This window comes from Gossypium hirsutum, chromosome A13 (genome assembly GCF_007990345.1).
Source record: "Gossypium hirsutum isolate 1008001.06 chromosome A13, Gossypium_hirsutum_v2.1, whole genome shotgun sequence".
Lineage (NCBI taxonomy): Eukaryota > Viridiplantae > Streptophyta > Magnoliopsida > Malvales > Malvaceae > Gossypium > Gossypium hirsutum.
Window position 1 is genome coordinate 54,408,894 of NC_053436.1, and position 18,088 is coordinate 54,426,981.

The 18,088-nt window shown below is 31.8% G+C and overlaps 7 non-coding genes across 7 annotated transcripts; all 7 read right to left on the reverse strand.

Annotated features, from left to right (window-relative positions):
• Positions 1-5,684: 5,684 nt before the first annotated feature.
• LOC121213006 (small nucleolar RNA snoR80) lies at positions 5,685-5,809 on the reverse strand. The gene has a single exon (XR_005908374.1). It is a non-coding gene; the product is annotated as a small nucleolar RNA snoR80 (small nucleolar RNA).
• A 253-nt stretch (positions 5,810-6,062) lies between these two features.
• LOC121212996 (small nucleolar RNA R11/Z151) lies at positions 6,063-6,149 on the reverse strand. The gene has a single exon (XR_005908363.1). It is a non-coding gene; the product is annotated as a small nucleolar RNA R11/Z151 (small nucleolar RNA).
• Positions 6,150-6,233: 84 nt separating this feature from the next.
• On the reverse strand, positions 6,234-6,329 carry LOC121212992 (small nucleolar RNA Z157/R69/R10). The gene has a single exon (XR_005908359.1). It is a non-coding gene; the product is annotated as a small nucleolar RNA Z157/R69/R10 (small nucleolar RNA).
• A 1,208-nt stretch (positions 6,330-7,537) lies between these two features.
• LOC121213004 (small nucleolar RNA snoR80) lies at positions 7,538-7,662 on the reverse strand. Its single transcript, XR_005908372.1, has one exon. It is a non-coding gene; the product is annotated as a small nucleolar RNA snoR80 (small nucleolar RNA).
• Positions 7,663-7,750: 88 nt separating this feature from the next.
• Positions 7,751-7,870, reverse strand: LOC121212997 (small nucleolar RNA Z152/R70/R12). Its single transcript, XR_005908364.1, has one exon. It is a non-coding gene; the product is annotated as a small nucleolar RNA Z152/R70/R12 (small nucleolar RNA).
• Positions 7,871-7,950: 80 nt separating this feature from the next.
• LOC121212995 (small nucleolar RNA R11/Z151) lies at positions 7,951-8,038 on the reverse strand. The gene has a single exon (XR_005908362.1). It is a non-coding gene; the product is annotated as a small nucleolar RNA R11/Z151 (small nucleolar RNA).
• An 81-nt stretch (positions 8,039-8,119) lies between these two features.
• LOC121212991 (small nucleolar RNA Z157/R69/R10) lies at positions 8,120-8,216 on the reverse strand. Its single transcript, XR_005908358.1, has one exon. It is a non-coding gene; the product is annotated as a small nucleolar RNA Z157/R69/R10 (small nucleolar RNA).
• Between the last annotated feature and the right edge of the window lie 9,872 nt (positions 8,217-18,088).

Genomic DNA, 18,088 nt, shown 5'->3' on the forward strand with positions numbered 1-18,088 from the left:
TAGAACAACTTTACTAGAAAACAAATTTCTTTACATAAAATTGATTACATATACGGCTTTGCTCTAATACTCAAAGCGAAGACATCGATCATTTTATTCATATCCAGATGTTAAGATTAAATCTCGCGAATTTTCCAATAGGTGCCTTTACTAGCTCCTTTCTGCTTGATCCGGACTGCGACCCATTGCTTACTCATCCTCGTGATGCTTGTTAGCTTCTTTAAGGAAACCTTTGTCGGCTTGAATCCTCGGGCAACGAAGCAAATCCGTGTACTCCTTCGTCAGACTATCACCATTCTCTCGTTGTGTTTACTTGGACTATATTTGGACAGCTACATTGTCCTCCACTTTATCAATAAATCTATTTTCCATGACAAGCTCTCTATTTAGAAACTGAACGTGAATCAACACTTCTTTTCCATGATGAAAATACAATGCAATCATAACCAAAACAAAAGAAAATATGTCAGTAAAAAAACATAAATAACAAATAGAACACCTATTTGGATGACTCTAGGAGTTTGGTGTGGTTCTACCTAGGGTAGGCTCTTAGGGCTCATTATATGCGGTTCAGTTCTAAAGTAAAGGTACTTGAACCAACAGATGCCTCGATCCTCACTCATTATAGGCTCATATAGACCGAGTTTAGTTTAGGGATATACATTTCCCTATGGCTGCACGAAGATAAAAATCTCACGAAGACATAGGTATGGATGTATTCCAAAAGCGATCCACTATCCTACACGGAGGTGAAAACCACACGAAGGAATAGTTTCTCAATTAAAAGGGTAAAATTGACTGATCATGCGATGCAAATGTGTGGAAATATATCAAGAACTCAAACCAGTAAAGCATACCAACATGATGAAGATCGTAAAAATGGATGAAATACAACGAGAGAATCGTCAATTTAAACCCAATTTTCAACTTTCGACAAAAGACAAAAAGTAATCAACTCGTGACTTGACTCTCTTATTTTGCTTCCCTGGTGGAGTCGCCAAGCTGTCGAAACTATTTTTTTGAAAAGGGTCTACTTTGATTTCGAAAAAAAAAACAAAAAAAAGGAGTTGCCACCAATCCTTTTTGATGAGGTGTGATCGGGTCACCTCAAAAAATGGTTGTTTTCAATAAACGGTTTGATTTATTAAAACAACGATTTTGGCTTACGAAATTCAGAAAGATGGGTTCGGGAGTCAGTTATGCACGGGGAAGAATTAGCACCCTCGATACGCCCAAAATTGGTACCCAATAGATTAATTAATGTCTTAGTGTCGAAAATTGAGAACTTGGAAGAGATTTAAAATATGATCCTTTGTTAAAAAGTTATTTAACTAAAAAATTTTTGAGAAAATGGCATATTTCACGTTAATCGAGAAAAAAATTACGTCCCGTAAGTTAGGACACAATGTCTTAAATCCTCGAAATAAGAATAAACCCCGAAAAGTTTATTTATTTTGAAAGAAATTTGACTATCTCAGTTTCAAAAAGAAATCATATTCCGTAAGTTAGAACACGATCTTTTCTTAATTCCTGAGAATATTAAAAATTTTTAAAGCATTCATTTGGTTCTGATTTATTGAGAAAATCGAAATCCCGTAAGTTAGGGAACGACCTTTCGAATTTTAAAAACACGGAGTATTGCTTATTTTAAAAATAAAATTTATGTATCGAGTGAAGGTTAATGTAATAAGATTTGATAGTAAAATGAAAAAGATGAATTACGGAGCTAAGATGCATAACAGAATAATTATTAATACGTTATTGTGAACGGTAAGAACAAGGGCGAAAATAAAATGAAACAAAGAAATAAAACAAACAAGCTATAAAAAGAAAAATAATAGGTAAAACTAAAAAAATAAAAAAATAAAAAATAATAGAATAATAGAACCTAACAGTAAAACAATAAATAAATAAATACTATGTAAAATGGTTTGAAAATAATAATAATAATAATAATAATAATATTAACATAAATGATAAGTAATCTAAAGTTTGAAAGGATGTTAGTAAATAAATAATAAGATGATAATAAAAATGTCTAAAAAGAAATAATAATAAGTAAGTAAGAAAAAAAAGGACAAAAAATGATGTAATAATAATGATAATAAAATAAAGAATAATAATACATTAATAATAATAGTAGTAGTAAAGACAATAATATAATAAGAATGATGATAATAATACTAATACTAATAATAATAGTAATAATAGTAATAATAGTAATAATAGTAATAATAAGAATAATAGTAATAATAATAGTAGTAATAATAATAATAAAATTAATTAATTTAATAAGAAAGTAGCCAAAATAACCAAAAAGGACTAAAATTGAATTTAATATAAAACTTTGGGGCAAATTTGGGATAAAGATAAGGTGAAAGACCAAATTGAAACGCGCGAATAACAAGGAGGAATCAAAATGAAAATTTTCCCTTCTCCTCCAAAACGCACAACTTCAAGAAGGACCAAGTTGAGAGTCAAAATAGATTATAGCGCAAAATTAAAAAATGAAATAAACTTAATTGCAAAACCATAAAAAAAAATAGAAGGGTCGTGCGGACAAATATCCCATTTTTACCCAAAACACGCGAATCCTAGCTTATTGGGTCGGGTTTGGGTCGGCCTCCCCAAAACAACGTCGTTTTGGTGCCTGAGAGGCCTTCCCAAAATGGCGTCATTTTGGAGTCCTATTTAAGCCATTTTTTTTTGAAAAATTTCATTTTTTCCATTTCACAAAAAAATATTGAAAATACCTTTTTTTTCTCTCAAAAATCCTCTCCCGCTTTTCCAGAATCCGAACGTCCTCTGGAAAACTGCCACTGGGCCGACCACTGGCCACCGGCGACGGCGCCACAGTTCGCGGTGGTTGAAAAAATTTTAAAAAGCCCCGTTTAATCCTCTCAATTCCCCAATTCCGAATCTGAGGTTGTTTTTTTGAAAAAAAGTGACTAAAACGGCCAAAAGGAGAAGGAACCTGTAGGCTCTAAAGGAAAAAATGGTATGTTTTTCTTCTTTTTTTATTTACGTTTATTATATATATTCAAAATAAAATAAAACAATAATGAAATAAAGAATAAGAAAAACCTTCTACAATTTTTGCCTTCATTTTTTTTGTATTAAAAAAAGATCCCCCATTACAAGCTATTTTCATGGCTTTTATAGCCAATCATCTAATGTTACAACTGCTATTGTTCATGCCTTTATTTGCTACTGTTTCTATTACTGTTCTTTGCTGTTTTCTTCTGTTTTATGTGTTTGCAGGTGACTGTGGCGGAGCTGGTTTCAGACGGCATGTGGGTGGTAGCAGAGGGTGAGGCGCGCCTAGGGCATTAGGGTTTTTGTTTCTGCTGAAGTTGTTTAGACTATGGGCCTATTGGGCTTAAGGTTTTTAATTATTTTGGGTTTGAATGTAATTGGACTTTGGGACCATTTGTATTTTTATTTTTAGTTTTAGTTTTTTTAGTTTAAGGCCCGGGTGAAAATGGGCCATTACAACTGGTACACCAGAGGTGCGTCCTTCCCGGTCCTTTTGTACTAGGGAAAGGTCCTCTTAATGTTCTAACACCCACAACGGATATGGACTAAACTGTTTCATGACATTCCAAGCCCAGCTCACGTACCGTTTTAATGGGCGAACAACCCAACCCTTGAAACATACTACAACCCCAGGTGGCGAAGAGTCAACATCAAGGTGCAAAACCTTCCTGTTGATGTGAGCTCTTGGGTAAGATAAGCATGTTATCCCTAGAGTAACTTTTATCTATTAAGCGACAACCCTTCTACTTAGCACCGTCAGATCACTAAGATGGACATTTGTCCCTACTCGACAGGTGAGTCTTGCAGTTAAGCTCTCGATGGCCAATCTCCATTCGACCCGAGGAAACCTTTGCACACGTGTTCAATACAGATATCAAAGAGAAAGGGATTTACAAAATGATATTATTATAAAAAAAATATTAAACCATGATTTTCTGCAACTTGAGTAGGCATTGATGCATTACTAGATGTTTAATATTAACATTGTTTTAATGTTACCGTCAACTTTACAATATTCTACTAGTCACACCTAATGGGTGAAACAATCAAAATTCAAAAAGAATTGGGATTTAATTATTAACACAGATGAAATTAATTATAAAAAAATATTTTAATTAATTTAATTTAAGATATTGAAATATTAGACATGTGTGCATGGGATGCACGTACATAAAATATCCAATTAAAACAAGTATTAATAGGTTTCATATAATTTTTAATTAGGTATATTTTTATGTAAACGATCTAATAAATTTTGATCTATTTTAAGGATTGAAGTAAATGGAAAGGATATCACAGTTTTATTGGAATCACTTAAATCACACTATGAAATTAGTGCTATTCATTAAGATAATTTAAATATAGATAAATATTAGACTCTTCTTAACTTACCTGAAATTCACTTAACTGGCAACAAAGAATATTTTGAAACCTCTAAAATAGTTTCAAGAGCTTAATAATCATTTTTTTCCAAAGTTGATACTTTAAAAGGAAGGAGAAGAATATTGTGGTTGTGATTCAATTATTGCATCAAAAAACATATTGCAAGAATAAGATTTTCTCTACTTAGATCAATAAAGGTTTAATGTTTCTCACATCCCTTTTAACTCAAATTCATTCTTCACACATGAAACCATGGGTTGTGAACACCAGATTATTTATTCACCACCTGAGCATACCAACATAGAACCCTCCATCCTTCTGATCTCCCTTCTCTTTTATTTTCGTCACCTTCTCCTTTTCTTTCCACACCACCTTTACCCCACCCTCACTCTTACCTATAGTCCTCCCTGTCGGTTGTTTCTATTTTTTCAAAACGAAGGGTCTTCAATTTTTTGCGAAAAAAATTAAGTGGCATTAGATGTTGGGCTTGTCTCCTGCCCAGTGAGAAGTTGTCTTGAATCAAATAGGATTCTTATTTTAGCATGCGGTGACTTGCGTTCTCTTGAGCGATTTAGTGGTTCATTTTCTTGAATCCTCTTTGACTCATTTTGGTTGATATGCTCTAAGCATCTTAAATTCTGTTTTTTTTTATCCCAATCGATAATGATGGAAAACGACCTATCAAGATGACTTGTTCGCTTTAACGGTTGTCTACCTATGTTTCGACAACTTATTTTTGTCCATATTTTACCAATTTATCCACTTAAAAGCCCAATGGCCTGATGGAAAACTTCCCGTCTACCTCCAATAAAAATGTTCCGCAGTTGGTCCGAATGAAATCGATATGATCATGATCAGATCTTGGTATTTCAGTTAGGAAAGGATCAAATCTTGGTAAATCAGTTAGGAAAGGATCTGATCTTGGTATAACTATTAAAATACCAGAGGAAGAAATCATTGTATTATCAATGGTAATAACGAGTGTGCTTATAGAGCCTTCACAAAAGGACAAAAGAGAAAACCACGAAATCGGCATTTGCTTCAATGCTTCATTGCGAAAAATAGTATAATTATCCAGAACCTGAAGCAACCGGAAGCTGATATTGTTCATTTATAAATTTAAAACTCGATTCAAAATATAGATAACAAAGACAGATATGCATAAACACAATTCAGCTTCATAATCCAAGCTACAAAATACTCAAATTCTATTGTCTTCTAAACTCGTTTCTTGAGAAAAAATAATTTTTTAAGTCAAGACAAACAAGTACTTGTGGCGTTTCCAGGATCAAAAGACATGGAAAAAAGCCAATAATCAGGATAACCACAAATTCCAATATAGCGTTTAAGCCATTATGCCAAGAGGAACTAATTATCCCCCAGAATTGTTAATAGACGCTTTATCTATTCCATTCATTTACAACTAAATTACAAAACAAAGGTTCAAAGAAATTGATGCAGACCATAATAATGGGGATTTAGGGCTCATTGGAAGGAGATGTTCAAAAAAAAGAGCTCACGGCAGACCTTCCACAAAATGAAAAACCCAATCCACTGCCTCTTTTTATCTCATCATATTCCCTTTTTAAACTCAACTGAATTAAAAAAAAATCCAAAAGAAATTTTCGATTTAAAATTAGGAAAGGCCCCAGTGTGTGTAACAATCAGATCATAGAGATAATATCTCACTGAAATCCGCTAAAACTATTTTAAATTATCATCATTAGCCTCCACCATTCAACAGATCCAAACCCTCCCCCAAAGAAAACCATAACTAACAAAAAGACACATTCAAAAAATAAAATAAAATAAAGAAGTTTAATCAGACAGCCAAGGGTTAGTCTTCAACTACTGGGAAACCCAGATCAGAAACTCTAGTCCACAAAAAATTGAATCATCATTGCAATCTTCTTTATTTTCTTTACATTTTCAAGAAAAGAAAAACCATTGCAAAACTTGAAAAGCACAAACAAAGATAGTTTGCGGAAAAACATAAGCTACTTTAGGACCTATCAAGATGGTTAACAGAAATAACCGCCTTGAGAGTGGTGCACCCATAATGAGCAAGCATCCACTCCACTGCCTATCGTCGGACCACCGTAAAAAATTCATCTCAACCTCAAAATATGAGCCGACTGCATTTCTTAGAAAAACAAAGAAACAAGCTCCTAATGATAAATGCAGAGAATGGCATGGAGGGAAAGACATGCATTATAGCGGAGTTTAAAAATAATCACAAATGATAAAGAGACGCACTCGTTAAGGATTTAATGTTTAACTGACTAAAATTAAATTTGTCTTTAGATTACTTGTACGAGTTAGAACATGAAGGTCTTCGGTCACTCAGATTATTTGGTGGCATAGAAGTCTTTATCAAAACAGCAAGTGAAGGCCCATTACTAGCAGTGAACCCTACTGATAACCCAGATTTATTCCAAGAATGGGTGATAAAATCACTCATTAGAATCATGGAAGGAACATTAATTTCAAGAGAGCTAATTAGGAAAATTTGGGGTCCAATTGCTGGTCTATTACTAAATGTTGAACTAAGGGAAGCATTTCGCATTGAGGATGCCTCTGTCAAGGAAGACATAGCAATGTAACTGGAGGATATTGAGCATTTATCATTGTTTATTGAAGGCCAACTGACAACCTATTTCACTAAAAAATCTAATAAAAGATAAAAATTTTGCCTCTATTCTTGAAAGCTGTAAGTAGCATAATATGCAGAATTCGATTCTGTTGTCACAGCAAGAATGCCAATGGGAGCTGATAGTATCCCCAAACCCAATCCCAAATGAAAATACCCATCACATGTTTAGATTAAGCAATTTATGCTTTGGGTCTGATACCAACGATAGATGCATAAGAACTATCGAGTTCACTATTAAAATCCAATTTCGAATCATAAAATCAAATCCCACACATTCTCCAATTTCGAATCATAAAAGACAATTAAGATGTCTAGAAGAAAGATCGAAGAATATACACCAACCAAACATTCTCCATTATCTGAGATCGTTTAATTTACAACGTCCCAGTTCAGACAAAATACTCAATTTATATCGTCTTCTCAACTCCTTTCTTGAGAGAGGATAATTTTCAAGGCAAGAACTACAAGTATTTGTGGCGTTTCCAGGATCAAAAGACATGGGAAAAAGCCAATAATCAGGATAACCACATACTTCAATATAGCGTCTGAGCCATTATGCCAAGAGGAACTAATTATCCCCCAGAATTGGTAATAGACGCTCTACTTAATTACCCATTAATTTAAAACTAAATTACAAAACAGAAGGCTTAGATATATTAATGGAAAAAATGGGATTTTAGAGCTCAGTGGAAGGAGAAGTCGCTTAAAAAGAGGGCTCACGGCAGATCTTCAAAAATTGAAAGATCCAAATCCACTGCCCATCAACACTTTTAAGTGTTTTTACCTCATCATAGCGAAAATCAAATCCCCTTTATTTCCTCAGAATTGAATTTAAAAAAATCAAAATCCAAAAGAATTTTTCGTTTTACTATAAGGAAAGGCCTCAGTGTGTGTAACAATCAGATCATTGACAATAATATCTCACTGAAATCCGCTAAGACTATTTTAAATTATCATCATTAGCCTCCACCATTCAACAAATCCAAACCCTCCCCAAAAGAAAACCACAACTAACAAAAAAAAACTGAGAAAAAAAATAGAATAAAGAAGGTTACTCAGACAGCCAAGGGTTAGTCTTCAACTACTGGGAAAACCCAGATCAGAAACTCTAGTCCACGAAAAATTGCATCATCATTGCAATCTTCTTTATATTTTCAGGAAAAGAAAAATCATTGCTTAACTTGAAGATAAAAATTGAAAAACACAAACAAAGAAAAAACATAAAAGAGACAATTGAAAAACACTTCCCGTTCTTTTAACTTTTTTTTAGATGAAACAAACAACGCCGAAGAGGAAAAGAAGAGAGGTGAGACTATTGATGGGAAGGGAGGTTCAAAGGAGAATATAAATAGTGCGAGTGAGACCTGAAATTAGGGTTTTTTCAAAGTGTTATTATGTTTGGGCTAGGGTTGACTGATTTCAGCGAATTTGTTGTCGGCTGAAGCCTGAACCCGGTTCAAAGGTTTTGGATAACAACCGTTATGGCTCAACAGGCCTGGATTGAATTTATTGGGCTACCTTTTGAAACCGAATGATCCACTTATGTTTGATGGTTTGTGCGAATAGGGAATGATTAGCTTGGGCTGGGTTTTGCGTGGCATCAGCCTCTCCGACCGAGCACCAATAATCCCGGTAAGATTTTTAACCCGTGTTTATAGATTGATTCAATCTTATGTATGATGCTATATTGTTTACCAAATCTCATTCAGCTTAAGAACCTCAAATATTATTCAAATAATACTATATTTGTAAATCACTAATTTAAACTTATTTTAAGTAGCTTACATTATTTAAAAAATATGATATCTTAATATAATATTTAATATTTTTTATAGAAAGAAAAAGAAGATAAACTAAAGTAGCTAAATCTTAGCACGCATTTAAAAGATGATCTTTATAAAACCTCAGTTCAAAGTTAAATTCTCTAAAAAATTGAAAAAAAATAGTTACGAATCAAATATGAGATTAAGAAATGAAATTACCTAATAATAGAATTGATTAGGCTATGATATAAATAGTATGTGTACTAAATTATAAGGTAAATACAGAAGAGAAGTAATTGAAGCTTTAAGCAAGTCTTTGATTAATAATTTCACATGCCCTTAAAATCAATTATTCCCTAATTCATTTAAGGTTAATGGCCAACATTGATTTGAGCTATTGTATTCCACTAAATGTTTTCATAAATGTTTGTAGCCATTGATTTTTTATCATTAAATTTAGTTAATTAAGATTATATGCATATATGTAGATATATATCTAAGCTAAATGGTAGAGAGAGAAAAAAAACAATTATCAATCTTTCTTCTTCATCTAAGTTAATTATGAAATGTTAATTGTTAGAGTTAGATTATATGTTATACATGTTAGAAATGAGGTAATCAAGGTGGAAACAAGGTTTAATCACGTGGTTGTTAAGGAAGCTTTGTTGAGTTATTAAGAGCTAAATTGTAAAGGAAGAGGTTGTTGGAAATTAATGATATGGATTTATAGTTTCAGGTTCCTAATAAATAAATACAAAGTCGAATTTAGATTCAATCGAGAATATCAAATGATACGAGTGATTCGAATATTAAAATTAAAAGAGGACTTATTTATAAAAGTAATTATGCTTGATTATTGACATTACGTTTTTTAATGTGAATTAATATTATTTTTTTAATTTAAGTATCGAATGTAGTGGAAGTAGAGCGAATTGTCGAGGATCTATGGTGATAGTGAATATAAATAACGAAATTGGCTTGTACTCTCATAATTTATTTTTAGTTTGTAATTTAATAGGTAATTTAATACAATGAAATGATATAGATAAAAACCTGAAGAAAGGTATGTTAAATTTATTTGGTTTTGGTGGCATTGTTATGATGATACATGTGTGTGTATATATTAGTTGCTTGTGATATAGATTTTGAACATGAAATTCAATGAAAATGATGAATTGTTTGTGTATTTATGTTAAATATGACATTGATGATAAGTATGATTTCAAGTACATCTATACTTGATTACTTGATATGATTGGGATATGTTTGAAATATGAGTATATATGATTATATGGCGATATTGATATGGTATCTATATAAGAAATGATTTATTATATGTTTATTATCTACATGCATATTGATATTGATATTGATATCTTAATGTTATTTATGTTGTTATATGATCTAATGATAATTGGAAAAGAAAAATACCCTATGTCAGATAAATTCATGATTATAGTTGGCATGTCATACGATTCATTTTGATATGTAACATCATTTATGTAACACCCCTAACTTGTATCCGTCGTCTAAACAGGGTTACGGAACATTACCAGAATAAACAGATTCAAGTAAAGATATTTCATTTTATTTAACATTCATGTCAGATAATATTCATAAAGTCTCTTATATGAGCCCTCGAGGCCCAAAACATGCATTAGAAACAAGTCGGGACTAAATAGGTACTCAGAGAATTTTTCGCGAAATTTCAATTCTTTTCCTAGGTGTAGGGTACAGCCGTGTCCCAACCCATGTTTGTACCCGTGTAACTCTCTGACTTAGGTCACACTGCCAAGTTACACGCCTGTGTTCTAGGCCTTATGTAGGAGTAAGGGTCACACGACTAAGCCACACGATAGTGTGCCAAGCCATGTGAAAAATCCTGAGCATTTTGTTTTGAATTTTAAAGATGCAGGGGACACACGGCCGAAACACACGCCCATGTGCTAGGTTGTGTGTCACACACGCCCATATTTCTCACCCAAATTTGCCTTCTACCTACATAAACACTTCAATATGTTTTCAAGCCAATATAAGACTTTCAAATCCAACCAAAATCAAGCTTTATACTTAACATCTTACCACATCCATTCAAGAATCGTTACTTACCGACTTGACCATATACATATATAAACTTATTTGTATCTAATTTAGCAATTTCAAGCCAATCATCAACATGTTTATAAATTGTCCATCATTGAACCACACTAGCACACATTAAACATGATAAGACCATTGACATACATATCAAAATATGACCATCACAAGCCATTCTAATAACTATTTACAACCAAACACATACAAGCATCTATGACACTTTTAGCCTATACATGTCATTATAGCCAAAATGTAATTTCTATATATATATATATATATATATAGAGAGAGAGAGAGAGAGAGAGAAATGAGCTGATGGATAGTGTGATGATATCTCTGCCAAGCCTCCAACCCAACGAGCTTTCGTATTACTATAAAATAGATGAAATAAAATAGAGTAGGCTTTAAAGCTTAGTAAGTTCATATAACGGGAAATTAACTTACCATTTATTTACATTTAGGGTAAGCATATAAAAAACATCCAAAGCAATTTGCTCAATTGCCTAAGCACATATCTTCATCAAACATGTTAGTTATGTAATTCACATGAATTTTAAGAGACATATATGAGCTCATCAATAATCAATTTCCATATACTTATACTTTTCACATCAAGTATTCATGAAACATATACAAATCATATCCTTATATTTCAAGTAGATGTACTCGTAAGAATTAATCTCAGATTCATATTATTCCATGTCAAAACTTTGCCCGTTGAATCATTCATTATTCAGTGGATACACGGGTAGTACACACCAAGTGCACAAAACTGTAATCCATCAATTCATGTATCATTCGTCAATTCATATTCGAGAATGCTCATTAGAGCACATAATCGGGAAGCTCTCTCTCTCTCTCTCGCCATATAATAGGAAGCTCATTTGAGCCATGTAACGGGAAGCTTATCCAGGATTGTATAACGGGAAGCTCATAAAAGCTATAATTAGGAAGCTCATGTAAGCCAATGTCGGGTAGCTCCAAAGAGCCATTAGTCAGGAAGCTCGGGATAGCCATATATTGAGAAGTTCAAGTGAGCCAGATCGGAAAGCTGCGGAGAGCCATTAAACAGGAAGCTCACAAAGAGCCTTTAATCGGGAAGCTTACGAAGAGCCATATAATGGGATGCTCATAAGAGCTGTGGTGTGCCCACAACACATGCAGGATTACGACCGATCGGGATGCTCTGAAGAGCTATTAACGGGAAGCTTGCAAGAACCATATCAAGGGAAACTCGAGAAAACCAAATATTAGGATGCTCAAAAAAGCTAATAATGGGATGCTCTTTCGAGCTATGGTGTGTCCGCAACATATACATGACCACAACCTATTTAGGAGCCCTGTATCCATTGAATTTCATTTATTCAAACGTGACTTAATACTTGTCGGTCATTATCGAATATGTAACCGATTTTCATACATGTCAATTATACAACACACATACATAACATTCAATTCAAAATATAATTATACAATTTAGTTACACGAACTTACCTCGACAAGTGTTCGTATACGAAAAATCTATTAATCCGACACTTTTTCTTTTCCACGATCTGACTTCTTATTTGATCTATCCAGATCTATACAAATGAATTTAAAATCAATTTATATTTAATTCAATTTAATTCACATCTTTCGAAAAATAACTATTTTCCCTATACTTTTGATTAATTATGATTTTGTCCCTAGGCTTGGAAAATGAAATTCATGCAATTTAATCCTTATTCCAAGCCTAGGCAATTTTTACATATAACATTTACAAACCATGTATTTCAAAAAATTTAAAATTTTGCCTCGAATTTTACATCTGTTCGATTTAGTTTATAAATCATAATTTCATCAAAATTTCCTTTACAAAAGTTGTTTATCAATCAACAACCTTTCATTTTCTAACATAAACTTCAAAATTTTAGCATACTCATCCATGAAAACATTTTAATACTTTGATAACTTTGCAAATTAACCCCCGAGATAGCTAAATTAAGTTTATGATTTCGAAAATATAAAAATTACTAAAAACAGGACAAGAATGCTTACCTAATTAGGCCAAATAAGTTTCACTTTCTTCAATTCTCCATGGCTAGGGTTTTCATCTTTTTAATTTGGGAAAGATGATGAAATAAGATGATATTAGATTTTTATCATCTTTAATTAATTCTATTTCCAATTTAGTCCTTTTCTTTATTTAATTTTCCATAGATGAACCATCATACTTATCTACAAACTCCTTTTAATGGTCTATTTTCCATATAGGGACCTCAAATTTTAAATTCCATAGCTATTTGATCCCTTTCGCTACTAGAATTCAACTTTTGCACTTTATGTAATTTAGTCCTTTTTGTCAGACTAAACATGAAATCAGTAAAATTTCTTAATGAAATTTTCATACGATATTCCTATCATATTGTAGACCATAAAATAATATTAAAATAAATTTTATTTTGGACTCGAATTTGTGGTCTTGAAACCACTATTCCGATTTGACTAAAAACGGGCTGTTACAATTTACCCGAACTCATAATTAAACTTGAGCAAAGAATGCCACATTTACGAGTCAATCACTTCACCAAAATTTTTAATTATCCATTCACGTTCCATTCATCATTCAAGCCTATTTAAGGTTATTTAAATGTTCTACCATTTCTAAACTTTCCTTATGACTTGGCTTTGAATGGAGGTAGTTTGAGGTTTATTTTCTAGGCAAAACAATAAAATCTTTAGTCATAGCCTATATGTCTCGAGACAAGAATCTACATATCTTGAGACATTACTTTAGTACTATAGTAATTTTGATTTGAAATTTTCTTATCTTGAGACAAAAATGCATATATCTCGATGCATGGCCTTGGGACTATGGTATTTTTAATTCAAAATTGACCTGTCTCGAGACTTTGGCTCTTATGTCTTGAGACCTGGAATAGGGGATCCACAAATCAAGTTGTAAACATTTCATAAACAATATTTAAACATCCTTATTTTATTTTCAAACATTTTTTTGTCACTTTTCAAGCTTAAAATTTCACTAAAGCTCAATCTAATATTCACAAGTTCATTTTAAATTCTCATACATATTAGCAATTCCATCTCTTGTATCAACTTCTTAGCATTACAACTTTTCCACTCCTCCTCTCTGTTCTACATCCCATATGTACATGCATATATATGAGAATTTTTGGCTTTTAGTATAGCATGCCTATATGTAATATTAGTTATTTTTTCACTAATTGCACATATACTCTTAACATAGTTGTCTACTTTAATAGCAATCACTAAATTATTTATATCTTGGCCTACATAAATCGAAATTAATATTTGTTTATTATTTTTTAAACTAGACTCAATGAACGTTTTGTTGGATCTGGTGCTCTAAGTATAGTCTTTTTGTCTAAGTATACTTGTAATTTTTCGGACAAATTAGTTAATAAATTTATTCATGAATTACATTAATACTTTGTATTATTGTCCTCGAACGACTTTTGCACACAAAGCAAAATGGAAGCAAATGTTGTTCATTGGTTGTCTAATGTTTAGCTAATACTAAACGGTATTATATGGTCAGATCATAATACGAAAAGACAGCTTATATTAGTAAACAAACCTAAACATGTCCTTAGTCTAATCGTAAATGAGAAAACTAATTGAAAGACTAATACGACTTAAAGCCTTCGACTCTGTAGAGTCTTTTACCACCTTTAAAGGGCTTTCATACTACCCGTAAAGGGCTTTCATAACTATGTGCACATAATCTCTGTATAGTCTACAAAACTGAATACCATTAATATTCATTTTCTGTATAGTTCACCCAAACCTCCACAAATCCTCCTTGTTAATTTGAACACATATGTGTTCCCTTGCAAGGCTGGGGTCGTTCACCAATCTCGATTTGCATTCACATGCCATATAGAAGGCAAAACGTGTAACATATCATATTCTCTGCTTCTTCTCCCATCTCAATCACACTTTGACAAACCTCCACATCTCTGCCTATCATTTATATACATGCATTTCATATACAAGCATTCAACCAATAGTACTATTCATGCATAATACGCATTACGTAAAACATTTCTTCTACGCCACATGGATAAACTTACAACTCATCATGCATTTTATATCAATACATAAAAGTCAAAGCACATAGACTTTAAGTTCCTAGTTGTTAAAGTAAAAGATCAGAGTGGTTAGGTGCCTATAAAGCATATTAGGACAAACTCCATGATTGCAGATCTGCTTACTAGGGGACTACCACCCAAGGTTTTTCATGAGCACATTGTTCATATAGGTGTAATGTCATTTGAGGATATTTAGTTTTAGGGGGAGTTTGCGCTTTTTAATGATTTTATGTTATAAAAAATTCTCAGCTATTTTAGTTTACGAATATTAAGTTTATTTTCTACAGAAATAAAGTTTATTTGGTTTATTCGCACTCTAATTTTTGTAAGGTTTGATCTCACTAAGGTTTAAGAAGGACCAGTTGGAAATAGACATATTTAGATCATATTGCATGTAATTTCCATGGTACACATCCATAATTGATCTATGTCATTTGGTTGTGTTAATATATGTGATCAAGGATGAATTTAGTTACGATATATGCAACGAAAGACGTTTTGGTTCTATGTTAACATAATTAATGGACGAGATTGTTTGGAATACCTTTTTGGATATGATAGTAAAATTTTGAGCTCTTAAGGTTATATAATGACATGTAATTATAGGGTAAGTAATATATGTGGTCTAAGTGGCAGATTATTGGAAAATATAAACATCACATATATAATAAGGGTAATTACATGTTTTTATTTACTATTATAATATGTTAGCCTAAATTAAAAGTGATTTAATTTAGTTAAGGTTTATTCGGCTTTAATTATTAAACAAAGTATTGGTAAAATATGTGTAAATACTCTAGTAAATAATTTCTAATTAATGATGGACTAATTAGAAATTATGGTTAATGTGCAAAAGTTATATATTAGGGTTATGAACCCCAGATTACAAACAAGATAACTTTTCTAATATCTCATCCTTAGGAAAGAGAGAGCAAATATTCTTTGAATTTCTTATGTGTTAATTTGGAAGATCAAAACCTCGAGATCTGTAGATTTCAAGAAATAGATGAATTCAAGTACGCTTCCGCATCTAACTTTGTTCTTGATGATTTAACATGATAGATCCTAGTTTACAGTTTTAATTTTATATCAGATCTTGTTTTTACGGTTCCAGCAGAGGTGACAAACAAGTGAACTTGGATCGGGTTTTCTCCGGATTCAGATTTTTTTGGGCTCAGATTTTCTTGGGTTCATTCAAGCGTAATCTTTTTCCAAGCTCAATTTTTTTCGAATTTGGGCTCAGATCAAACCGGACGAGCTCTAACAGGTTCAAATAATGTTAAATTTTCTAAGTTATAAATATTTTAATTTCGAATATATAATATAATTCATTTTACTTTTATACTATAACAATGCAATTTAAGTTTGCCTTATAAAAAACATAAATTATATATATTTAATAGAGTTGTTTTATATAACATAATTAAATTGCTAATTGTATGTAAAATTTATTATTATTTGATTTGTATATGAATTGATGAAAATATCTTTTATTGTTTATTAATTATTATTATATTATATTGACAATTGAACAACTTTTATTTTTTTTATTCAATTTATAAACCTAATACTCCTATTCTAAAATACTTATTCCAAAACCAAATATAACTCAAACCTAAATAATATACTCATTATTATCCAAAGTCAAAATAAATTAATTATAGCCAAAATCTCAAGTCTAAAACAAAAAGAAATTAAACTAATACCCGAATATAATTTATAAAATTTAAAACTCAATTCAAAATTTAATTTAATAAAAATAATATTTTATTAAGATATTAAATTTATTTATAATATTTTTATTTATAGCTTTTTTTAACATGTAATGTTATAGAAATTATACTATGTAGCATTAACTTTTTAAATTTATTATATGCAAAATGTAAATTCAAATAGTAATTTAAATGTTATGTTAATAAAATTTTTAAAACTTGTTATTAATTTTTTTAATTGTTGATATAGTATATTAGATAAATTTGTTAAGCCCAACCAGACTTAAATGAATTAAAGTAAATTAAAAAATTAAAAATAGATGAAAGATTACCTTTCTGTTAGTGTATTTGAGTATATTTCATATGCATTTTTTCACATATTATAGGGCATAAAATCCATAGGAATTAACATCAATTTATTTTGTAGGGGTGAGTATTCGATCAAGTCAAGTTGAATCGAGTAAAAAAAAATTCGAGTCAAGTCAAGTTGAGTTAACGGATCTTATTATTTATATTTAATGTTGTTACATGGATCGATTATTTAACTAGTAGACAAAGTACAAGATTATTTAACTACATAAACAATATAATAGTTTTGCCTTTTAGTGAAGGGTTAGTTAGTTGTTAGTTGGTAGCTTAAACTAGAAATTGTTAGTTGGTTAACTAGTTAGGGACTGAATTGAAGTTGTATAAAAAGTGGCATGACTGTAAGTTAAAATAGACCTTTTTTCCTAATAAATAGAAGTTGTTTTCAGATTAATTTTCCCTTTTTCTATTTCGTGCCCTAATTATTTTGGGTCTCAGACCAAATCATGCAGAGATCACCATTGGCCTGTCATGGCTCAAAGGCAACCACCGACGGTCTCAACATGGTATCAGAGCCATCAGTGATTGGCTTTCTTTGGCAGCTTCGTGTCTCTTCTTCAACCTTTGTTTGGTAGCGTCTGTCACGAGGACAGTTCTATTCGTTTGTCAGCCTTTTCGCTTCTCTACCGTTGGTCTTTTCTGCTTGAAGGAGAATGGTAAATCCATCAGATTTCAATGTTGATTTCAACCATTCGTTGTACTTGCATCCATAAAATATTCCAAGTACACAATTAGTCTCTTATCATCTTCTTGGGTTTGAAAATTAGACTGTTTGGAGCTGAGCTATGCGAATAGCGTTGTTGGCAAAAAATAAGCTAGGTGTTGTCAATGGCACTTGTTCTAGAGACTCAGTGCCAGCTGAATTGCATCCGTAATGGGATCGATGCAATGCCATTTTGTTGTCTTGGATTTTAAACACTATTAGCAAGGATCTTTCGCTAAAGGTTGTCTTTGCTTCAAGTGCTG